This window comes from Dermacentor andersoni, chromosome 9, assembly GCF_023375885.2.
Source record: "Dermacentor andersoni chromosome 9, qqDerAnde1_hic_scaffold, whole genome shotgun sequence".
NCBI lineage: Eukaryota > Metazoa > Arthropoda > Arachnida > Ixodida > Ixodidae > Dermacentor > Dermacentor andersoni.
In genome coordinates, this window is record NC_092822.1 from 127,501,177 (window position 1) to 127,526,885 (window position 25,709).

The 25,709-nt window shown below is 47.5% G+C and overlaps 1 protein-coding gene across 12 annotated transcripts in view; it reads right to left on the bottom strand.

The window, feature by feature from the left end:
• Nucleotides 1-25,709, bottom strand: part of LOC129384481 (uncharacterized) — a 564,425-nt gene that overhangs the window by 325,033 nt on the left and 213,683 nt on the right. For 10 of the 12 annotated variants that reach the window (XR_011890220.1, XR_011890217.1, XR_011890222.1 and 7 more), the window contains one exon: nucleotides 12,984-13,188. The exons of the other annotated variants lie outside the window; for them this stretch is intronic. The gene's annotated coding sequence lies outside the window, so the exon portion shown is untranslated. The remainder of the gene's footprint in view (nucleotides 1-12,983; nucleotides 13,189-25,709) is intronic. 12 annotated transcript variants of the gene reach the window in all.

The following is a 25,709-nucleotide window of genomic DNA, read 5'->3' on the forward strand; positions in this document are numbered from 1 at the left end:
GCGAAAACACCCGTGTACTTAGATTTAGGTGCACGGTAAAGAACCCCAGGTGGTCGAAATTTCCGGAGTCCTCCACTACGGCGTGCCTCATAATCAGAAAGTGGTTTTGTCACGTAAAAGCCCACAATTTATTTTTAAATTTACCTCCTGCGGGGACGGTACAGTATCCGCCTCCCGTGCAAGAGGACCGTGATTCAAATCCCGGACCGCAGAATTCTCCACTGGAAAATACCTGAAAAAAAAAACTACAACCGTGTGTTGAGAATATTGCACAAACAGGCCTGGAGTGCGGCCTGATCCCGGTGACCAGAACCGGTAACGCACTCTCTCACCAGAGCAGGATTGGCCACCCTGGTGCAGTACTTGGCCACAACCTCCTATATGAACACAACAATCAAACCCCGGCCCTCAGTCTCCAGCAGCTGCGAAGCAACTGACCACGGCGGCGGTCAGACCTGCGACGCTGCAGAGGGTGCTAAGAATGCCTGGCTCCGGACAGGCCGCCATTGGAATATGAACCTGGCAACGTTTAACGCTTGAATGTTATCTAGTGAGGCGAGTCTAGCAGTGCTATTGGAGGAATTAGAGGGCAGTAAATGGGATATAATAGGGTTCAGTGAAGTTAGCAGGCCAAAAGAAGCATATACAGTGCTAAAAAGCGGGCACGTCTTGTGCTACTGGGGCTTAGCAGAGAGACGAGAACTAGGAGTCGGATTCCTGATTAATAAGAACATAGCTGGTAACATACAGGAATTCTATAGCATTAACGAGAGGGTGGCATGTCTTGTTGTTAAACTTAAGAAGAGGTACAAAATGAAGGTTATACAGGTCTACGCCCCTACATCTAGTCATGATGACCAGGAAGTCGAAAGCTTCTATGAAGACGTGGAATCGGCGATGGGTAAAGTCAAAACAAAATACAGTATACTGATGGGCGATTTCAATGCCAGGGTAGGCAAGAAGCAGGCCGGAGACAAGTCAGTGGGGGAATATGGCATAGGCTCTAGGAATAGCAGAGGAGAGTTATTAGTAGAGTTTGCAAAACAGAATAATATTCGGATAATGAATACTTTTTTCCGCAAGCGGGTTAGCCGAAAGTGGACATGGAGGAGCCCGAATGGTGAGACTAGAAATGAAATCGACTTTATACTCTGCGCGAACACTGGCATCATACAAGATGTAGACGTGCTCGGCAAGGTGCGCTGCAGTGACCATAGGATGGTAAGAACTCGAATTAGCCTTGACTTGAGGAGGGAACGGAAGAAACTGGTACATAAGAAACCAATCAATGAGTTTGCGGTAAGAGGGAAACTAGAGGAATTCCGGATCAAGCTACAGAACAGGTATTCGGCTTTAACCCAGGAACAAGACCATAGTGTTGAAGCAATGAACGACAATCTTATCGGCATCATTAAGGAGTGCGCAATAGAAGTCGGTGGTAACGCCGTTAAACAGGAAACCAGTAAGCTATCGCAGGAGACGAAAGATCTGATCAAGAAACGTCGATGTATGAAAGCCTGTAACCCTACAGCTCGAATAGCACTGGCAGAACTTTCTAAGTTAATCAACAAGCGTAAGACAGCGGACATAAGGAACTATAATATGGATAAAATTGAACAGGCTCTCAGGATTGGAGGAAGCCTAAAAGCAGTAAAGAAGAAACTAGGAATAGGCAAGAATCAGATGTGTGCGTTAAGAGACAAAGCCGGCAATATCGTTACTAATATGGATGAGATAGTTCAAGCGGCTGAAGAGTTTTATAGAGATTTATACAGTACCAGTAACACCCACGACGATAAGGTGAGATAGAATAGTCTAGACGAACTTGAATTCCCACAAGTAACACCGGAAGAGGTAAAGAACGCCTTGGGAGCTATGCAAAGGGGGAAGGCAGCTGGGGAGGATCAGGTAACAGCAGATTTGTTGAAGGATGGTGGGAACACTGTCCTAGAAAGGTTGGCCGCCCTATATACACAATGCCTCATGACCTCGAACGTACCGGAATCTTGGAAAAACGCTAACATAATCCTAATCCATAAGAAAGAGGACGCCAAAGACTTGAAAAATTATAGACCGATCAGCTTACTGTCCGTTGCCTACAAAGTATTTACTAAGGTAATCGCAAATAGAATCAGGAATACCTTAGACTTCTGTCAACCAAAGGACCAGGCAGGATTCCGTAAAGGCTACTCAACAATAGACCATATTCACACTATCAATCAGCTGATAGAGAAATGTGCGGAATATAACTAACCCTTATATATAGCCTTCATTGATTACGAAAAAGCATTTGATTCAGTCGAAACCTCAGCAGTCATGAAGCCACTACGGAATCAGGGTGTAGATGAGCCATATGTAAAGATACTGGAAGCTATCTATAGCGGTTCCACAGCCACCGTAATCCTCCACAAAGAAAGCAACAAAATCCCAATAAAGGCGTCAGACAGGGAGATACGATATCTCCAATGCTATTCACAGCGTGTTTACAGGAGGTATTCAGTGACCTGGAGTGGGAAGAATTGGGGATAAAAGTTGATGGAGAATACCTTAGCAACTTGCGATTCGCTGATGATATTGCCTTGCTTAGTAACTCAGGAGACCAATTGCAATGCATGCTCACTGACCTGGAGAGGCAAAGCAGAAGGGTGGGTCTGAAAATTAATCTACAGAAAACTAAAGTAATGTTTAACAGTCTCGGAAGAGAACAGCAGTTTACGATAGGTAGCGAGGCACTGGAAGTGGTAAGGGAATACATCTACTTAGGGCAGGTTGTGACCCCGGATCCGGATCATGAGACTGAAATAACCAGAAGAATAAGAATGGGCTGGGGTGCGTTTGGCAGGCATTCTCAAATCATGAACAGCAGGTTGCCACTATCCCTCAAGAGGAAAGTGTATAACAGCTGTGTCTTACCAGTACTCACCTACGGGGCAGAAACCTGGAGGGTTACGAAAAGGGTTCTGCTGAAATTGAGGACGACGCAACGAGCCATGGAAAGAAGAATGATAGGTGTAACGTTAAGGGATAAGAAAAGAGCAGATTGGGTGAGGGAACAAACGCGGGTAAATGATATCTTAGTTGAAATCAAGAAAAAGAAATGGGCATGGGCCGGACATGTAATGAGGAGGGAAGATAACCGATGGTCATTAAGGGTTACGGTCTGGATTCCAAGGGAAGGAAAGCGTAGTAGGGGGCGGCAGAAAGTTAGGTGGGCGGATGACATTAAGACGTTTGCAGGGACAACATGGCCACAATTAGTACATGACCGGGGTAGTTGGAAAAGTATGGGAGAGGCCTTTGCCCTGCAGTGGGCGTAACTAGGCTGATGATGATGATGAAGGAAAAAGACCTTATGTGGGCCAATGCTAAACGGGCTCCAAATTGTTCGGAGCTACTACTGAAATTGAAAACATGTAGAAATCGAGTGAATTCCATGATTTGGCTAGCAAAGCGAAATCATAGGCCCCAAAAATTCAAAGAAGCTCGTTCGGACATGAATAAGATGTGGTCTCTTGCAAATGAATTAAGAGGTAAATTCAAACGTGGTGGTCGCCTGTTACCACTTCAGTCCCATTTTTCTGCAGATGGAGCAACTGTTTCAAATGAATTTATTACATACTTCTCGCAGGTTTCTGGCACTGCTAAACCACACCCTGATCACTGTACTTTCAGGAACAGCGTATACAAATCTGCACACCTTCCTCCTCTATCAGAACTTGATCTCAGATCAATTCTTTTTAACCTAAAGGCTGGTAAATCACCGGGCGTTGATGGCATTTCTGTGGACGAGTTACGCAGAAATGTCGACGCTGTTAAGTATGTGCTGTTATCACTGCTGAATCACATTTTAACCAATGGTATTATACCTACAGAAATGAAAAAGGCCAAAGTCATACCGCTCTTCAAGAGTGGTGCATGAAATAGATACGAAAATGATCGCCCAATTTCAATTGTGCCGTGTATCTCTCAAATATTAGAAAAGCACCTGCTGCAAGTCATGTCGACGTACTTCGATGCCAGTAGCCTTTTTTCAAGTACGCAGTATGGTTTTGTTCCAGGCAGAGGCACACAGGCTCTCCTTGAGGATATTTCAGACATTATAACTTCAGCTTTTGAAGCTAACCAGGTCGTATGTGTCTTTTTCATGATGTTAGCAATGCTTTCGACAGTGTTTGCCATAGTCTTTTGTTATATAAACATTCCTTGATGGGATTTCGTGGGCCTTTCCTAAAACTACTTTCAAACTTTTTGGAGGATAGAACGCAGTTGGTCTCCATTGGCCAGTACCGGAGTAATCCAACTTCAATAAAAGCCGGAGTGCACCAGGGATCTATATTAAGTCCACTTCTTTTCAATCTATATGTGAATGACCTCGCCGCTGCTACCCCTACTTTTAGATTTCAGCACGCAGACGACACAGTTATCTTGTCTCAAGCTCCCCGTTTTTCAGATGCAATCTCCCTTTTACAAGATGCAACGATCAGCGTTATGAACTGGTTCACTAACAATGTCGTTAAAGTAAACGTCTTGAAAACACAGCTTATATGTTTTCATAATCCTTTGAAGAAAGTCAGTTTAAACCTTCCATTACTGGCACACTCTTCATCTTGCTCCCCCTGCACCTGCTCACCGGTTCCATATACTTCAACAGTGAAATACCTCGGCGTTTTCCTCGACAGTGACTTCACATGGAATACGCATCTGGCCCATATATGCTCAAGATTACGTGCAGTTTCAGGTACATTACACAATATCAGGTATGACAAGCCACTCTCCGTTCGTAAAATTGTTTTGCAAGCTCTGGGCTACGGTATGCTAAGCTATGGGATTACGTTGTACGGTCACTGCGCGATTCGATGGAAAAATAGTCAACTCTATCCTTCGATATATTCTGAAAATTATTGGTTATGATTTAGGTTTAACCACCGGCATCGACCTTTTCAACGCCTTAAGGTTGCCAGATTTTAAAGCCCTTCTAGCGGAAACGGCCATCCTGAGGCATTTCTGGTCGCACAAATACAAGGTCGAAAATGTTCCTGCTCGTTGTCTCCGGCCAAAAGACCGTTTTCGGGTCCCTCACTGCTCAACCAAGTACGGTCAGCGCACTCGTAATTACTTCATCCCTTCCTCTCTCGATAAACTACCAGCAAGTGCCTTTCTCGCGAAATCAAAGTATAAATTAAAACAAATTCTTCGTCGCATTAACCTCTAATCCATTACACGGTTGGTTCTTTCACGTGCATTGAAACCCTACATAACTTTAGGGTACTGGAGCAAATACATCAATTTATTTCTTTCATTTTACACATAATGATGTGTGTGAATAGAGCGTGTAAAGAGTACTTTTGTTTTGTTTCAGTGACCTGCTCCTTCAGATGTCATATATATATTCCTGTCTCTTTTTGGTTCCTATTTCGATTGTTTTTTGTTGGCTGTTGTGAATAGGATAATTGATGGTTCTTAAGTGATATACAAACGCCTAATGTATGTTTTCTTGCTTTGTATTAAGAATGCTGGGTTATGTTACTTTTCATCGCAGGATACGTGGTTTGTTTTCATTTTTTGCCTCCTCATTGCTGCTTGTGTTTCTCTTCTGTGTCCGCGCCTGCTAACAATGTTTCTGCATATCTTGTGTTATCCGCGATATTACATTGTGTTAAACGCTTTCTGTCGGCTCCGCCCTTCAAGCCCAATGCGGCTTTGGCAGGCCTATTATGTATTAGTGTTGGCGGAATTCCTGTGTCAATAAAGTATTATTATTATTATTATTATTGTTATTATAACGCTCTGTTTTGAAGCAAAGTATTGTCAGTCGATAAACCGGAGAGTGAGAACGTCCCTTCGTAATTACAGTAAAGCCAATTTTGAAGCTATTAATAACGAACTGTCTACGTTTCTCAACGTTTTCTTAGATGATTTGGAAGCCGTACTATCGAAACTAACTGGAATATGTTTACAACAAAAGTACATGAACTAATCGACAAGCATGTACCTATGCGCACTATTTCTTCGCATTCAAAAGCACTTTGGTATAAATCGAATTTAAAACTACTTCATAACAAAAAAAAGCGGCTCTATCGCTCTGCCAAGCATTCTCCCTCCGAGCAGCGGTGAGATGCATATCTGAAAGCGAATAATGCTTATGTCTCCACACTGAAATGTTCTCGTAATAATTTCCTACAAAATACTCTGCCAGCTATGCTCAGTAATGATCCAAAAAAGTTTTGGCGAACCATTCACCCCGACCGTAAAAGCGAAATCACGTTACTTGACTCTTCTGGCGATGAAATTCCAGTTGCCGACTGCTCTGTGGTATTAAATGATGTATTTTGCCGTAATTTGGTTACAACCTCGTCTACAACACTTCCCAACGTGCAGTATTTTGATTCTCTAACAATAGATCCAGTAATTATTCAACCCCTTGGCATCGAAAAAATTATCGAATCATTGAAAGTGTCCTCAAGCCCAGGAATTGACCTTATCAATGCTAAATTCTTAAAAAGTACCAATATATATTCTAGTATTATGCTATCCAAAATATTCCCACAATAAATTGATGAACCCATACTGCCATCCGACTGGAAAGTCGGAAAGGTGGTCCCAATTCATAAATATGGAAGTAAAAATTGACCCCTGGCCCGATTTCACTAACTAGTATCCCGTATAAAATCCTCGAACATGTTCTATGCACAAACATTGTTTATTTCCTTGATGCCAACTCGTTCTTTTCGAAGGCTCAACATGGTTTCCGCCGATCTCTTTCCTGCGAAACACAGTTGGCTTCTTTTACACACAAGCTACATACAATTCTTGATCGTCGTTCTGTAGCTGACTGTGTCTTCCTAGATTTTGCAAAAGCTTTTGAAAAAGTTTGCCACAGTTTAATTCTCTTTAAATTAAGCAAATTGAACATTGTTAGGAAACCTCTCTCCTGGATCGAATATTTTCTAACCGGACGCTCACAATTCGTGTCTGCTAACAATTGTATTTACCCGTTGAGGCCAGTTCATTCTGGCGTGCCCCAAGGTTCAGTGCTCGGCCCTCTTCTGCCTCTCATTTATATTAATAACCTGCCGTAACGCGTGACCTCTAAAATTCACTTATTCGCCCTCGATTGCGTAGTCTTCCGAGACATTATTGACCAAAATGATGTTACGATCCTTCAAAACGATATCAGCTGTATATCTAACTGGTGTAAAGTCTGGCTGATGGAACTCAACACAACAAAATGTAAGGCATTACGCATCTCCCGTACAACTTCTTGCCCCATTTCCTACTTGCTCGAGAATTCCGCTCTCGAATCAGTAACATCCTATTGCTACTTAGGCGTCCACATAACTTCCTCTCTTTCTTGGGCTCTTCGATTAGCAAAATAATTAGCAATGCAAACCGCTCGATAGGTTACCTCCGGCGCAATTTTTCATCTGCTCCTGTTTCTTTAAAACTCCTCCTTTACAAGTCTTTGATCTGAACTAAACTCGAATATGCCTCTTCAATCTGGGACCTCCGCACTGCTATATTAATTTCTGCCCTCGAGCTAGTCCAAAATAACTCTGTCTGCTCCATTCTAAGAAACTACAGTCGTGCTGCCAGTATCACTTTAATGAAAGAGTCCCTACAGCTTGCGTCACTCTCCTGTCACCACAAGTTTTCTTGTCTATGTCTCTTCCACAAGACATACTACAATCCCGCCCTACAGAACGACCTTATTCTTCCTCCATCATACATTTCCCCTCGTTTCGATCATGCATAAAAGGTGGGAATAATGTCGTGCTTAATGCAAACATGTTATCAGTCATTTGTACCCCGCACCTCACAGGACTGGAACTTCCTTCCTGGAGCAGTCACGTCCACTGTTCACTATTCGCAGTTTCATAATGATTTAACACAAGTGTATTGCAATGTAACTAACCAACTATGTAATTATGTTTGTTATCGGTCAATTGCTTGAATTATCGCAATTATCTCGCAATTATCTCATCGTTTTAGCTAACATTGTATTAGCAGAAGAAGAACCTGTATAGTGTCTCCTTTCCCGTATCTTCCGCTCCCCTCTATAATGCCTCTGGCACCGAGGGTAATGCTAATAAATAAATAAATAAATAAATAAATAAATAAATAAATAAATAAATAAATAAGAAGTTTGCAGGGACAATATGGCTACAATTAGCACACGACTGGAGTAGTCGGAGAAGTATGGGAAATGATTTTGCCCTGCAGTGGGCGCTACCAGGTTGATGATGATTACATACTTTGTTTTTTTTTTTCGCATTTCAGTTGTATTCTATTTCAATTTAGCCCACAGTTGAGGTTCCGCATCCATGTATTGGCAGGGTTAAATGCTTCTTGAATGCTATAATCAAAGAAGAAAATGTCTGTGTCCGTTTTTTGCCGTCCTTATACTTTTCGATGAATCAGAGTATTTTGGACCGCAGCAGGCATCTGAGTGTGCGCGCCCCCAGCACCTGCTCACATCAGAGGATCTCGGAGATCGGCGCACTTCGCAGCTGCGCAAGAGCATGCTACGGCCCTGGGGACTACGCAACGCCGGCGCGAAGTGCGCATTGTTGAAGGAGCTCTTCCTACAGCGCTTGCCGTAGACGACGCGCCTTGTCTTGACCGCTGCGGCAGACTTGACCCTCGACTGCCTCGTCCAGTTCGCTGATCGAATCCACGACGCGACTTCTGTCACCACCATCTCTTCAGCTCCTAAGTCCACAGTCAAGGCCCGTTTAAAGTTCGGGATCTACCAGCTAGCCGTATCCACGTAAGTCCTTCGGCCATCCTTTAGTGAAAAGCACGGCTCCCCTGAACGTGCCATTCACCGTCTTTTTCTCCGGACAGTTCCCGCTCGCGGAATCTTCGAAGCTCTCTTATTTGTTGGTACCATCGCACTTTGCAGCACCGCGCCCGCCAGTACAGGTCGCCATGCCAGTGGTAGGTAAACACACTGCGAGATCACTTACGGTGGCATGTGACCTCGCCTTACAACCCGGCCTCCTTTTCGTTGCTATGGATCACATTTCCGGCTTGCGCTTCCATGTAGACACAGGTGCCGAAGCCAGCGAACTGCCGTCCTCCAAGAGTTACTGCGCTTCTAAGTTATCTGGCCCTACGCTGCGCACGGTGAACTCTACCTCAATCGTCACCTACAGTCTACGGTTCCTCGCTCTCGACTTTGGCTTGCGGCTCACATTCCAGTGGGTCTTCAGCGCAGTGGACGCCCATCAGCCTATTCGTCCTGACCCATTTTGGCCTCTACGTGAGCATGCACCGCCGTCGCCTGATTGAGAGCAAGATATGACTTTACATCGCTGTAGTTCTGTCGGCTTTCGCTCCCACTGGCCTCCGCCACGCTGATTCAACCATGCGCGTACGCTCGAATGTTTGAAGACTTTCCTGAGGTGACGAGGCCCTGCAATTTAAATTAGCCATCCAAGCATAGCGCAACCCGCCACATGATCACGCTTAGTCCACCTGTCACATCTTGTCCGCACCCCGTCTTCATTCAGCGTTTGATCGTTTCTAATTATTATTCACCCTGCATCCTGCAGTTCGGCCTCGCCACTCTATCTGGTGCCCAAGTAAAATTGGGTGACGCGTCCATGCGGCAATAACCGGGCGCTCAACGCTCATACGGTCCACGATAGCTATGAGCGCATGGCACTGGAGTTTCGGCGCCTGGTGGGGGCGAGAAACGTTATCTGGGCAGTACCAACTTGGGTAGTATTGAGCCCTTGCTTTAGCGAAGCACGCTTCTAGCCTGAGTTTTGCGCCGATTTGCACTTTTTTCTGCCCTGTTGCGAGCGCGAGAAGGCTCGCCACTTCTCACAGACCACGCTTTGAGCTGGCCGCAGCCTATAGTTTAACGAAAACGGACTCTCCGTGTGCCGTGCGACGTAATGCCGGAAGCAGAAGGAATCGGCGACGCCGATCCGGAGAGACCTAGCTCAGCCTAGAAAAAGCGTCACCGTCGTTGTTGCTGCGTCGTGGGCTGCCACGAACAGGAAGGCCTGACTCCGAACATCAGATTCTACCGTTTTCCTTTAAGGCCTAACCAAGCGGAGCGTCGGGCGCACTGGATAACTGCAGTTCGTCGCGCTGGGTAAGCGAAACTTCGCGCCATACTGATTGCTTTGCCTATCTTGAAGCTTGCTTGTTTATCTGCGTTGCTGGAATTCGGTCTTTTGCACCTACAGACCCGACTACAAACCATGGGAAGCAGCGCGCAACACCACGATATGCAGTCGCCACTTTGTGAGCAACGGGAAAAGCAATTCGGCCAGTCACCCCGCCTATCTGCCTATACAGACTACAGGTGAAGTCGAACATCTGATTCAGATAATCACTATTAAATGGCAGGCCGACATAGCAGCAGCCATGGATGGGGATTCACGATTAGAGACCCGGCTACAGCGACAATTAACAATTCGACCGGTGCGAAGTGGTGAAGTTCAGGTGTTTGCAAATGACCACAAACGGTCGGGCTGATTCGGTCGCAATTCACTACCTCACTACGAGCAGCACAGGTTAGAGAGATAATGTGCTCATCTTTGACCTCAAGCCAGTTCGTTGAGAAAGCGCAGCCAGGTAGTATTGATTACATCACATCGATTTTTGAGCGCTTTCATTAAAAGCTACATCAAGCGAGCAGCGCGCGAGCTCGCGCTGCAGTGCGATTCTCGCGCACAATACTGCGCGCTCATATGCATTGATTGCATCACTTGTTTATCTTGTGCTAAAGGGACAGATGGTCGCTACTACAGCGCAGGCACTACTTGTCTAGCGGCATGCAGTCAAGAAAGTTTGCAGGAGGCACGCCGTTTCGCGGCATGTCGAAAGACGGCTGCCGTCGCAGCGCGTAGGATCATGCGCTCGAGCAGTTCATACATCGCGGCATGCTGAAAGACCGCTGCCGTCACGGCGCGTACCATCTTGTGCTCGAGCAGTTCCGTACACATGATGTATGCTTATTGCTCCTTTGAATTCATTTATACCAAGCATTTCCTCGAGTTTGTGCGCCTGAATCTTGCAGCGTGCGAACCTTACCTGAAGTTGAACTTCGTAAACGACTCGCCTCGCTTGCGATTGACACAGCGCTAAATCTTCGCCGCTTATTTTTTGAACAGTGCCCACGTATTAGGCGTTGCATAACTTCTTGCGGGTACGCAGCATGCCGCCCCTGAAAGAAATCTTCGGCGCCTGGTATTCGCTGCAAGCCCTGGTACAATAGAACCGAAAGTGGCGAGTCCGTATTGTAAAGGAAGGACGGAAGGAGACTTTATTTTTGAAAAAGAAAAGTAGGCGAGCGTGGCTGGGCCCTTAGTCCAGGGCTCCACTGGCGCGGGCGGCTCCCTGGGCTTGGTCTAGGAGATCCACTTGGCTCTCCTTCCTCTCGTCCGCAAGCCATGCCTCCCACTGCCTATTTAAGATAAGTGGATGTGCAGTTATGTATGGGCTAGTAATATGTGAAGGCCGTTCCAGGTACTCCCATGTGATATGTTGTAGTGTGGGTTTTTTAGAACACCATGGGCAGACGTCCAGAAATCTAGTTTGTAGAAATCTAGTTTATTTTACTGAGTTGATGCATGTTGGGGAAGCTGTTTGAATGCGTCGCCAGCCCCTACTATGCTGTCTGTTAAGGACCTTGTGTGGATGACCGTACTCTCCGAGTTCCTCCCGCTGTTGTAGAAGAATGTCACGAGTGCTTAGAAGAAGTCCCGCGCTCGGCTCGGCCGCGGCTCGGTTGTAGAACCCTCAAGCTATACGGTCCGCCGCAACGTTATCCTCCAAGCTATCGTGAGCCGGACACAATAATGTCGTGGTGTTCTGTCAGAGTTTGTCCCAGAATTCTGCGTACCATTTTGGGTACCATCCCCTTGAGAAACACGCGATACGCTGTCTGCGAGTCGGAGAGTATGACTGCCGATTCGTTTCTGTGTTCCGCGTCTGCAATGGCCACGGCTATTGCAGCCGCTTTGGCCGCACACGTGGCCGAGCTACGACTGTGGCCGTTATGACACGTTGTTTTTGAGCGACTGCTAGCGTGTGAGTCTATCTACTGGCTCTGTTAGCGTCTGTGTAGTACGCGGTAGAACATTTCCCAAAACAATTCCACAAGGATGCAGCTCGTGCTCGTCTTCTACCTGCATGGTACGTTGCGTGCATATTCTTTGGTATCGACGCCACGGTAATATGAGATCTCGTGTCCCTGTCCAGTAACACTGTATCCTCGTCGCAGTACAGCGGTCGTGGCGTGAAGCCAAGCTTTTCTAGAACTGCACGTCACTGGTTCGTTAGAGCCACTCTTTCAGCTATGAGGACCGCGGTCGCGTATTCCTCAAAGATGTTGTAGCTGCCCAATTTCTCAACTTCCGTATTGTAAACGTGCTTTCCGAAGCAGACGACCGCGCTTTGTACTACACAGTTCAGGACAGAGGGCGCTTTTTAGCACCATTTTCGCAGCGCCCCCTGGGCAAAGCAGGAGCCCCATCCCCTTCCAGGCATTCAAGATTTCACAGGCCACTTGGAAGCATGTAAAATCTCTAGTAGACTACACCTTGTCAAGCTCTAGAAGCTAGGAGCCAAGCGCGCGTTTCTGTGCTGTTTATTATTTTTAAATAAAGATCTCGCTTTTTTAAATGTCTTGTGTGCATGCCAGTTAGCAATGCGTGGGAATGTTTTTCACAGTAAAACTTAGCTGTAAGTCCAGCCTTGTCCCGTCTCATTTATTTCACTTGTGCCTGCATTTTTCAACTTTCTCGAAACAGCGTCACCTTAGTATAGAACTGGCCGAGCAAAGGACCCTATTTACCTTTCGTAGACTTCATGCGATAATTAGAGTGTGTTGCTCTTGAACCTTCAGAATACAGATCTTTATACGATTTTTGTACAGTGGCATGAGTCGCGCTTTCATTGTTTATTTTTCTGACACCCTTAAGACGTCTGTGGTACGATTCTTTAAGTCACCAAAACATTCTTGCCTCCACATAATCGCCGTACCCTTTTATATCGATAACATGAAAGCCAATACCAGGGGTCGGATAATCGAAGCATGCAGTGTCAATATAGTAAGGATTAAATTTATCCCAAACCCGCTTTTTTTTCATCAGTATGACTTGAGCTTTTGTTTCCGTTCCGAATATTATGTATACCCTGGTGTTGCCTTCGGTGAATGTCACCCTGGTGCTTAAAAAAACCAAGAGAGCCTCAATTACCAGAAAGGCAAAGTTTGTGAGAAGGGTACACATAAAATCCTCGCCCTCTACATTTCGCTGTGTCCCAAATATCGGTGGGAAAACAAACCAAGGCAACCACCAAGGCAACGATTAGAGATATAAGGATAAGTACCTAACCTTAATGCTTGGTGGCGACAACCAGTTGCGTGTGGACTACGATGTAACATGCTGTCCGCCAGAACAGGCAACTGGCACGTCATAAGCTCTAGCCTCGACTATCGCCACGTTCCTTGGAAGCTATCGCGGAATTGCGCTACAGATGTCATGAGGCAGCGGTAGCCTGTTCCTAAATAAATGAAATGGCCTTATTTGTTACGGCGAAGCAATTTACATCTAGCCTCCGTATACATCCCCCGCATGCGTTTCCAGGAGGGTACCCTGGCGGCTTACATCCGTATTGGGGACACGGTGCGTGGACAGGAATGGGGACGGGTAGGGGAGAGGAGGAAACAGCCTGGCGACGGCGCCTGTGCACGTGGCCTCCGCTTGTGTGGTCACGCGCGTCAAAGGTGCTGGCGCAGCTGCAGCAGTGGTTGCGGCAGATGCATGGCAAGTGCGGTGACCGCAGCAGCGTTTTTTTCGTCGTGTTATGGTGCCATTTAAAAAAATGCTTTCATAATGTATGCAGCCCATGTACGCAGGCTACAGCTTCGCTGGTAATCTGTCCCCACGTAAATGTTGTGGTCTCACGAATTTTTCTGAAGTATAACGCTGAAATAGATGCCAGAGAAAAACGAGCTTGATTAGGCCCTGTTGTGTTGCATCTCCAATTCACCGAATTGTAACTGTATTTCGTGATGCCTATCGGCCTGCGGGCGTCGTCTAAACTCACGTCGTTGGCTTGTGCTTCAACGTATCCTTGGCGCAAGTTCAACGGGGTCTTCTACAGCCAGTTGAAACCCTGAATTGGCGTCCTGGAGATCTACAATACTGGTGCGTTCTTTTCGAAAACGAACTTCGTGACCAGCTCACTTTTCAAGACCTAGGAGCACGGTTCGTCAGATGGCCTGAGAAAAACATCCGGTGAACAGGACCACGTGCTAGTCTTGTACGTAGTGACCACGGTGGAAGAGTAGATAAGAGTCTCGACGACGCCCAAAAACCTCTTCCCCCTCTCCCCCATCCGTGTTTGTACTTTCCACCTCATATTCTCGGGGTGGTACAAGATACGGTCCACAGTTTTTCAGCACGAAAGCATAGAATTCTGTGCTGCGATGGCCGCGAGCACGTTAAAAATGGAGGAATGTATTGAAAAAACAAGATATTGAGCTCCAACAACCACACTATTAGAGGTGTTCCGCTTGAAGGAGAAATGCTTATTTTTCTCCTTTCGTGATTACTGCGGAGCCACAAATGAAAATTTTTGGACGGTACTAGGCTACGATTTCAAAGCTTTTCGAGACAGCCTCGCGGACATATGTGGTAGCATAAAAAGAGAGCTTTCAAGCAGTTCATGGTGACACTGGCTAATAGGCTCTTTGAATGGTGCTTCTCACTGGTATTGCCATCATACTTGTGCCTTTAGTATTTAGAAAATTATTGCAACGCTTAAGAGAGCACAGGCGGACGGCTGGATACATGGTGAACTTGATGGACACAGAGTGGTCACGGTCGTCATTGCAAACCATCGATAAAGCACAAGCTGCTCAATGCGCCAAAGCACCGTGACTGAAGCTCAGGATCCAGCTGTCGCTCTAGCAGCGGCGGCTGGCTTCCGAACCGGCAAATCTCGAGCCATTCTAGCTGATTCTGAAGACGCCTGTTGGCATTTCCTGAACGGCGCTATAAGCCACCGCGCACTCTTCAAAAAAACAGGCGGCGTCACACAAACCACAGCTGATCCAACACAAGGTCCTGTGGGGGTATCGGGACATGCAGGAATAACGGGGAACGAGGAGGCAGACATGGTAGCTCGGTGGAGTACAATCCGAGCAACGGAATAATCCACACTCGATGGTGCACCATTTGTTCCAAACGAACACTCGACCTTAGTGTAACAATGCAGGGCAACCAGGATACGGTATCCTCCCCTATATATACCTTTCACGAGGGTGGACGCCACTGAATGGACACCGCTCCAGACAGGAATGTTGCCCAGATTAATCCTACTCAGTAAAATGTACCCCACAAGATACGAAGCTAACTCGCCCAAAGGGAGGTAAAAAGCGCGCCTTGTATCACACCCCATGGAAATGCGAACTTACAACCGCAGTCCCAAAAATTGTAAATACAAATGCCGATCAATGGCAGGCACTGCTGGCCAGGGACCGCTGCTGGCAGTAAATTCGTCTCGTGCAGTGGGCACGCAGGGCTGCTGAGCCTGTTGGAGCTCCATCCCTGCCAAACCTAATTAAGAGCGTCCACGATGACCCTGGCGGACTACAACAAAAGATTCTATAGAGATCAATAAATGTTCATGATGGTGATGATCAACTGTCATGCTGTCGTATATCTCGCAAGTTTCATGGTACTCTAAATATAAAGTCATGAAAGGATATGGTTATACGAGTTTATGCAGTGATACATGTAACTGCAAGCTTATAAGCAACTTTTCTTCTAACTGCTTGGGTATGGCTTATGCGTCGTGATACGCATGCATGCTTGATTATTTGAACACGCGCAAGAACCGTCCGCGCATAAAAGGAAGCAATTATTCGTAGGAAGGGAAGGTCTTGACGGAGCAATTTCGATTTGCTTTTCTTTACTGTGTTATCTACTGTTTACAAAAACGTTGGCTCTCCCGTTATTGAGAGTATATTTAAGCATGAAATAGCTACCGGAAAAACAGATTGGTTGGAGTAATTATGACGGTTACTCACAACCGTCTCACAACTATCAACGATGCGCCGGACAGGGCCTGGATGGTCACGCAGCGTGTCGCCATCTCTCGAAGGAAGTGGCGCCAAACCCGCGCCGGGAAACTCACGGACCTCTGGTGTTGAAAAGGCAACGCTGTGATCTGCGCCACGCATGTGTATGGTACACTGCATCTGCCTTTTTAACGCGCTATTGGAACTGACAAACCTCAGCATAGTGATAGTTACAGCTTGAGTTATATTATGAACAAACATTAGACACAGCTGGGAAGCGATATCTTTTTGTACGTTGTTTGGGCAGTAACTTGCGTATGTAATGCGGTGCTGTACAAGGATTATGGGGCCAGAGACCATATTTCTTAAAGGGAAGCTGAAGAGGTTTTAGAATTGAAAGAGTTACGGTGGTTTCGAAGGCTCTCGCCGTATAATTCAACTACTGAAGTTATTTTCTCGATTGTGCACGAAGCAGTGCTGCAATCGCCGTTTAAATTTTCGTTGAAGCTTCGCCCTCACCCCGTCGCGCGCCAAGCATAGCGGCGAAAGACTGGGCGCGTAGATCACGTCATTACAGGGGTCACGTGAGCGCTCTATTCGAATCACGCACCCCGCAGATACCTAAAATGACGTCACGATCGTCTTCGCCATCAGAGCCCGTCAATGGCGCGCGGCGTCCCCCACAGACGCTGCGGCTTGTTTTTGCCAAATAAAGCGAGTGGCGGTGATTTATGACCTGTTAAACTATGATTTTCGTATTCAGTGGCTGAAAAACTTTCAATTCGCTGAAATCTGACTTATTTTGAAAAGTACTTCAGTTGCCCGCTAAGTTTTCTGTAGTTGCCTGGATGATCTCGTTTCTTTGTCGCAACAATGCGCGGATGAAGGCTCTGGCTTTTGGCCCAAGGTCATTTGAAGGTCGCTGACAACGGGGGCTAAAAGCATTTTCTGCTTAATAGAAGGTGTTTGCCAGCTTTCCACATTCTTGCACGTGTTGCAGGGGGTGCAGATGAAAGCAAGTATATTTGCGGTGATTAGTTTTTTTGACTAGTGTGTGATGTTACGACCACCAAAAACAAAATAATTCAATACACTGAAGTAAGTGCAATATTCGATTAGCTTTTGAAGTGAGGGTTAATACAAATGCAGTACTAATACAAACTTTGCAACATATTGAATGCTTATTCGTTTTCATGCAGCAGCAGATGGTACATAAGGAAACAGACGAAGCTGTTGAAATGGTGCTTGTTGTGCAATAATGCTGCGAGAACAAATTGATCGTGCTGTGGAATATTCTTTAACACTTAAAATTTGCATGTGTCACTTCGCAAGCTTGATAAGCAGTCGCGTCTATCAGGGGAAGTAACAGTACCTTGAAATGAAGCAATTAATTCATCGGTAAATTACACATCAAAGTAGACACGAACCAGACTAAGTTTTTGCATGAGTAGCGTGGTGTCTGAACGTCGGAAGTGATGCTGTCATGCCCTGGACACAGCATTGTAGCGTATTTGCATATTCTTTAAGTTCATCCGTTAGTCAAGGCACGCCACGCTACAACTATGGTGTTTCCGCATATCGCGAGTTGCTCGTACATAGCATACCAGAAAATTGGAACGACATTCACCGGACATCTCGTGAGTAACACGTGATAGTATTATCAACTGGCAGTGCGTGTAAGCAACCCAAAGGCACGCAAAAGCACGTGATATCGCCACGCTAAGCCATCCAGAGAGAGAGCTTCGCGTGTAGAACAACTTAGCGCGCCAGCAAACGCATGGAAATCGCCGAACCGATTCCGACCTACAAGCTTTTCTGTCTTGGTCGCGTGTCGGCTACGATGGCACGTACCGCCAGCCCAATCCAAGGCCACATTCAATTAGTGGCGCTATTCAGAGCTTGCTCAGCGACATACGTCATTTTCCCAAAAGAAACTGCAAAATAGGCCTCGCTGTTATCGGCACAGTGTTGAGGAAAAATCGCAGCGGTCACTGTGTTGAGTACGACATGCGGTTGGCGGCAGTGGGCGACACCTTCGACTCATGCGACAGAAATTGCGCTTCAACTGCGACGAAGATCGCATCGTGTGAGTTTTAACGACAGACGGATTTTTGAAGGAAGCAGCCTTAAAATTTCTACGCTATAAACATATCATTGCGCGCTATATAAGGGCGCTTTGCAGCGAGGTACGTAAGCACCGAGCCTCAGTTCGCTAGGAGAGGCCTGAAAATGACTCCAACACACGAGCTTTCTTGGCGTCGAAAGAAGGAAGCATGAATAGAGTCGTAATTAGCTAGCTTTGCTGGCGTACCGCCTCGTTGACACGACAGTCTGCTTTTTCACGGTGGTAGTGACATGTTGGCGGTGACAGGTTCCTGTTGCCATGTCTGCAGTGGACTCTGCTCACGACGTATGTCGTGCAGCTGCCCTTTGATTACGCTGCTTGGCCATTTCTGGGGTTCAAAGCTGCTTTTTGTTACCGGGCACAAGTTGCGGGCATGGCGTCGCATCTGCCTTTCTAAAGATCACCTAAGCACATCATCATGGACAGTGTTGCGTCATCGAGTAATGCTGTATATGAGTCGCGCATACCAAAGGGCCAGTATAAAAGCTTCTTCGCTTCTCGTACCACTCCTCCTGTCATGCCATAAAAAAAATCAAAGTCCCTTTCTTAAGGAAAAATGGTTGAACGCGAAGCTTTCCGCCAATGTAAACTGAATCGAAGTCAAAGTCCACAGCCAACGACCACGCAACGAACCCAAGAAATGCTGCGCTAAGCGAGTTCTTTGGCGAGTTGATCCCTTATTGTAGGGATAACAGCAGCGCTAAAAGAACACAAACAAACGAAAGGAACATGCTGAATTACCCGATGCTGTGCTTATGTGATTTGATTGCTTTTTGGCATTGTATATTTTGAACGCTTAATTCGAATTCTGGAAATTTGAATGAACAAGGTTTTACTGTATGTGCTACTGGCTAGAAGCGACAACGGCGAGAAATAGCGTTCTAGAATTTTCTGTACATACCATACTCCAGTAGGGTCTCAATGATGCGAATCCCTCAGGAAGTGCAAGAAATTTCTATGACCAGAAACTCATATCACCCAATAAAACATTATTAAATGGGAAATTGTGCACAGTTCACAAGAGTACACAATTTTAAACAATAAAGAAATATTTCGTCAAGTTGCAGCGCCTTCAGTTAGAACGAGCAGCGACCTAGCATGCAACTCTAGATCCATTTGCCATTCTCTTTCACCACATCGATGCTAAAGTCACCGCACACGGCATCGGCGTACGATGTGTCTTTAAGGTCTTCATCGTTTCTGCCAGGACTGTTTCCGCGTCACAACGAGACGTGTTCGGTCTGGTGTGCACGCAGGCGACCACAAGACAAGTAGGCATCTCGATTGAAAAGCGTCTCCCACACGGCTTCTTCATGCCGTTCCCCATACACGGGATCGGCCTTACGGGCAGGATCGCACTCGCGCTTACGGTCGCGTAAGGCAGCCACTTCTGCTGTGTGCTGCACACGCGGCGTGCCCATGGTGACGGCCGGGAATGCCTTGCGTGAGGCGCGTAATGCGATGTAGATATATACAGTTCGTCTGAACAGCCTTAAGAAAGGGGCTTTCATTTTTCTCTAGATCCTAACATGAGCGCACTTGGCGTCTCTGATAGGCATGGAAGCTCAGTTATTCGCGACAGGAGTGGTTCCCTGCTTAGCAGACGCAACTGGCGCTTCCAGTAAATTTTGTGCGCATGCGCTTCTCTTGGAGAACTAGACGCTTCGTGTCATTTTGTGGCACAGACCGGCCTGCCAGTCGACGCAGGCATGGTTATGAGAATTTAAAGTGTAATGTTCGGCGCAGATGTCATGTTGGCGTTCCTGCAGTGCATTTTCTGCGCTCACGGACAAATCAGTGAAAATAGAAAGCTTCGCTTTAAAAAATGGATGGTAATCTCCGGTAATCTTTGAGCTCTTCGCTCCTACAACCCGCGACGTTATCTGCACATATTTAAAAAAATTAAATTATGGGGTTTTACGTTCCAAAACCAGTTTCTGATTATGAGGCACGCCGTAGGGGAGGACTCCGGAAATTTCGGCCGCCTGGGGTTCTTTAACGTGCACCTAAATCTAAGTACCCGGGTGTTTTCCAATTTCGCCCCCATCGAGATGCGGCCGCCGTGGCCGGGATTCGATCCCGCGACCTTGCGCTCAGCAGCCCAACACCATAGCCACTGAGCAACCACGGCGGGTCGCACATATTTTCAATCTTAAGTAAAGGATGGACAGAACTTCCGAGCACAAAGCAGTGAACACGCGCATATATCTGCATATTTCTCGTACGTAAAAGACGCAACAGTATAAATCAACAATTATGGCGAATGGACATCTATCATAGTGGCATGTCTACTTGTTTGTCTTTTTCCGGTGACCACTTTTCACTGGCTAACAAACGTTAAACATTATCGCTCAACGCAGCACGCGCCTGCATGTATTGCAAGTTTCTCGAACGTTATCAGTGGTTCTACCTACCCTTTGTCTGATGTCACTGAACCTTGTGTGATGTGACTGTATGAGTCTCACGAATTGTGTAGTACTTTCTGGAAGACACGCGGGCACCAGCGGTTACTTTGGAAACAGGTTGACCTGCTTGCCAAATTTTCGGCGATCGCCGACTGCGTTCACCGCTATCACTGTTCTTAGAGTGTAGCCTGTTTTTAGGGCACAGATTCGCACAATAAGATGCTAGTTTCGTCAATCGCAGTTTTGCTGTTTCTTTTCCCGTCACTACAATGTGACATCTGGCGGACGCACTCGAGCGTTCATGCATAAAACGGCCCCGCAATGCTGTGATCCAAGCCGGAACGCCGAAGACAACACCGTACTCGACAATACGTTTCTCATGCAAGGGCGTTTGCATGAGATGACCAAGGGGATCGTTGCCAAGACAACGACCAAAATGGCAGCCCTAACGTCCCCCATCGGTCAACAACCAAGGAAGCCGCCTACCTTCCACGGAGCTTCGTAGCATGATCCGAAAACCTGGCTCGAGACTTTACAAAATATGTGGGCCTCCTACAACTGTACCTCTGAGGATAAGCTGCGTCATGTTTACTTCTCCTTAGAAGATGCCGCGAGGACGTAGTTTGCGAACCGAGAATCCACCCTTAAAACATGGCACTTGCTCCATGGTAACATCTTAAGGACTTTCACAAGCGTTGTCCAGAAAGAGAGGGCTGAAGTTCTATTAGAAGCCCGAGCACAGCTACCAAACGAGAACATTGCCGTCTTTACCGAAGAAATTAGCCACCTAATCCCCCACGCCGACCCCGGAATGTCCGAGGAGAAGAAAACACGCCTACACATTCGGTTGTGTGAAGCAAGAACTTTTCGCCAGAATGATCCCAAACCCCTCGAAGACCATCGAAGACTTTCTTCGCGATGCTTACAGCACCGAAACGAAAGTTCGCCTTCTAATTCGTGGTGTGAAGCAAAAACCTTTCGCCGGCATGATACCAAATCCACCAAAGATCGTCGAAAAGTTTCTTCAGGAGGCCACCAGCTACAAGAAGACTCTGGAAATGCGGAACCGGCAATTCAATTGCCACACAATCCCAGCAAACAACGGAGAAGTTCCATCAACGGACACCGATGACCTGCCCGAGACTATCAGTGCGGTCGTGCGCGAGGAGTGCCAGAAGTTCTTCCCTTCATGAAAACCTCAAGTGGCTTCGATTGCCGACGTCGTACACAAGGAAATCGAACAATCACTTGCAGCCGCAAGTCAGCCGCAAGCTATGACGTATGACCCCGTAGCCCGTCACCACGTTCCTTCTCGCAGCCGCAATAGGGTGCGGTTACACCGGAGTTCCGTCGTCCACTACCGCCGCCGGCAGCACGCAAACCCGTCGCCCGGCGCAGCATTCTAAGAAACACTCACGTTGGGCGTGCAGCCGAGCACGCTCCGCTCTGCTGTCTATGCGGAGAAGACGGCCATATCTACCGCCGATGTCCTTAGCGTGAGAATGGACTGCGGAGTTGGTTGTCAACACACCACGCCGACAGTAACGTGAACGCCCTCATGATATCGCCGACTACCCCGCCTGCTACTGAGCGGATCCCTCGACGGCCGTCCCGTTCGCCGTCTCCAGGCCGCTACTTGTCCCCGCAATGCCCCACGTGCACTGGTCCAGCCCGGGGCCGGTCTGCAAGTTCATATCTGGAAAGCTAAAACCAGCAACCGATGGAGGTGCCGTTGATGTGCGTCCAACTGACTAAGATCCTCCGCCGCCGACGAAGAGATCGAAAAGCCTGCCTGGACGACATAACGAGACCCCGCCACTACTAAGGGGCCTAGAAGCAAAGAATACGCCTACAAAAGATCTGACGACGCGACGTTCAAGCCACGTGCCAACACGATGCAGCCGTGATCTGACACCAAGACCTTGTAGCGCCCACTGACGCCGCTACGCACGGACGCTAAAAATCGGCGCTCTCAGTCGCCACTTCAAAAGCTGAAAATAAACTTGAGCGGTGCGTGCTCAAGCACGGCACGTGCTAATCCGTTCTATGAGCCTGCTACGCTGGTCCTCTGGTTCTCTTCCCTCCGGCTAGAACATGTTCCTAAGCCAGTTGTGTCTGGCGCGAATGACATCTAGGCGGCTTCACCTTTGTCCCGATTGCCTTCAGTCATGTGGTGATACAATCCTTCCCAATATCTGCCGTCCCCGCATCCGAGCCACGCAGCGCCTTGTTAAACAACGCTACGTCTGGCCGAGCATTAACACCGATGTTCGTCAGTGGGCACGGTTGTGCCTCTCATGCCAGACCGCCAAAGTGAGCGACGAAACGAATACTCGCACACAGTCTTTCTTGCCACCTGGCTGTCACATTGACTACGTCCATCTTGACTTCATTGGACCACTTCCTCCCTCTCACTACTGCTTCACCCGTGCGCATTTCGGACATCACTGCAGGAACGGTCACCAAAGTCTTCCTTCGTCTCAGCATCGCTTTAACGCTTCGGCAGCCCCAGCTTCGTAACCACCGATCGCGGCAGGGAATTTTACTGTACCCTGTTCACTTCTTTTATCCGCCTGCTTGGCGCTAAACAGTGCCCAACCACTTCACATCATACCTGTGCCAACGGCGTGGTTAAGTGGCTGTAGCACGAGCTCGCAGCAGCCTTCACTGCGCGCTTTGATAGGAGCAGTCGGTCGGCCACCTTCCTATGGTGCTTCTGAGACTACGCGCTGTCCTTCATCACGACCTTGGCCGAACTCGGCTATGTTTCACCCCTGCGGCTTCCTGGAGACTTACGCCTACAGGAATGGTTTCAGCAGCTGCGACCCGTCTCGCCTCGATCTTCCGGCCACATCATCTTTGTGTATGCGGACCTTGCGTCTCCTACCCACATTTTTCTCAGAAGAGAAGCTGTAAAGACACCTCTTACATCCTTCTGCGATGTTCCGCACCGTGTCCTCCACAGGATGCCAAAGTCCACCACCTTCCTATCAAATTTTCGCGAGGAGCTATTATGATTAGACCACCTCAAACTGGGCTAACTCGAGACGCCTCGCACAGAGTTACCCGCAGATATCGCCGGCGTAACTGTGGATCTGCAGGTAGTCAAGACACCACCGCCTCCACTTGGTCGGCGAGTACATTTCGCCGTTCCATTTTGGCGTGGGACTCTGTGGCGCCCACCGATGCCACTACGCGGGTACGCTAATTATCGGCCCTCTGGGTCGGTACTGCAAAAGATGGCGGAGATAAAGTTGTGCGGCGTGTGTTCAAGCACAGCACGCTCTAGTCCATTCCAATAGCTCCCTACGCTTGTCCTCTGGTTCCCGCGCTCCGCTGCAGCTCCTCAGCTCCCGAAAACCTAACTGCAACGGAGGACAAAGAACCACTGACCTCGACGTGTTTCCCGACGGCTACGCAGTCACTAGTGGCTGGCGTAACTGACTATTCAGAAGCCGACTATTCCGTTATTAGTGGACCCATCGCAAGACAATTGCTCGACTGCAAGGACGAAAAGCGAAGGTGATGGTCACCAACTTCAGCCAGGAGTTCAAGCACATCAAAATCAGCACGACGATTAAAAAACCTCAAGGAATTTGTGGAAACCAGCAATGCGTTTGTCCTCTTGTATTTTGCCGAATCTACCCCGACGGCCATAGTTGCCGCACCAGTCTTCGACATAAATCCAAGCCTCCCCATGAGTAAGCAAAACAGCTCGAATGTTTTCTTCGTGGATATGATTGCTTTTTGACGTCATCGAAGATTCGTCAAGTACCAGTTGCAAAGCATCGCATAATAACCGAAGAAGGTGCTCGACCACTCAGCCAGAGGCGTTATCGAGTGTCAACGCGACAACGAGAAGCTATAGGCTGCAAATCGACGAAATACTCCTTGGCAAATCATCCAGTCGTCGAAAAAGTCGTGTGCACTTCCTGTGGCCTTATTGAAGAGGAAGGATGGAACTTCATGCTTCTGCGTCGATTATCGCTGCTTGAACAATATAACAGAGAAGGACGCATACGCCCTCCCACGGATAGACAACGCATTTTTTATTGTTTTATTATTATTATTATTATTATTTTTTACATATCTTCAAGGTCCGTAGGCGCTACAGAAAGGAGTGGTACATACACAGAAAAAGATGACAGAGCAAACAATAAAGGAATTGTTAGATGGCATTGAGAACAGCCGTCTTGAACCTTGATGCGTCTGTAAACGGCTAAATATAGTCCGGCGTAGCATGAGTGCGCCCAAACGTTGCATCACGTTTGCGAGAACAGCAACAGTCACGACCGATGGTTTTACGCAGTGACGCAGCCAACGTAACGGGACGCGGCCAACGCGCTCCGACGGGTCCGGCGTCTAGCGACGCTCGCCCAAGCGCCGATAACGTCGCACTATAAACGCTCCTTAATAGTGGCAAATGATGCGGGAAGGTGGTTGTAGTCATTACACGTAAGAGGAAAAAACGAGTAATAGTACACGTTCGCACGACAAAATGGCACGGAAACTTTACGAACGTGATCGCTGCGGGATAAATAGTAAGAAGGAGGTGTTAAAAGTTTCTCATTTAATACCGGGTTGTGTTAAATATTATCGAAAAGGCGGAAGCGACTGTATGCGGGACATACTGAAAGATGCGCTTTGTTACGGTACGTCCACACTCGCGACAAAAACGCGCGCGGCGAGCGGTGCTGTCCCGCGCGGCAAGATTCACGAAAAGCGGCAGCAACGCCCGGCAAACGCGCGAATGGGTGCGAGAGCCATTTTTTTTTTTTTGCGGCAGCCACAAGACTAGCACCAATAAGAAGTGAGCCGCGCTGTTGTGGCGCCACCTGTCACATAAGCAAAGAATCACAATCTAGTGGCTCTGAGATTGAACAGTGACATGCGCGCCGTAAAATCTCAGAGGCCATTTCCAGTCATGGGGGATGTTTTTGTTAAGCTTTCCGACACGGCCACCAAGACGTCGACGAAGAAGTCGCCTCGCAACGGAGGCGTTTTTAGAAACCGTTCGCGGATATGCGTGCCTCTATGATAAATCGAACGTCGGACAAGGAGCAGCGCGCCAACCACTGGAACATTATTGGACAGCAGTTTGGCCTGACAGGTGAGTAATTGGTGAAGGCAG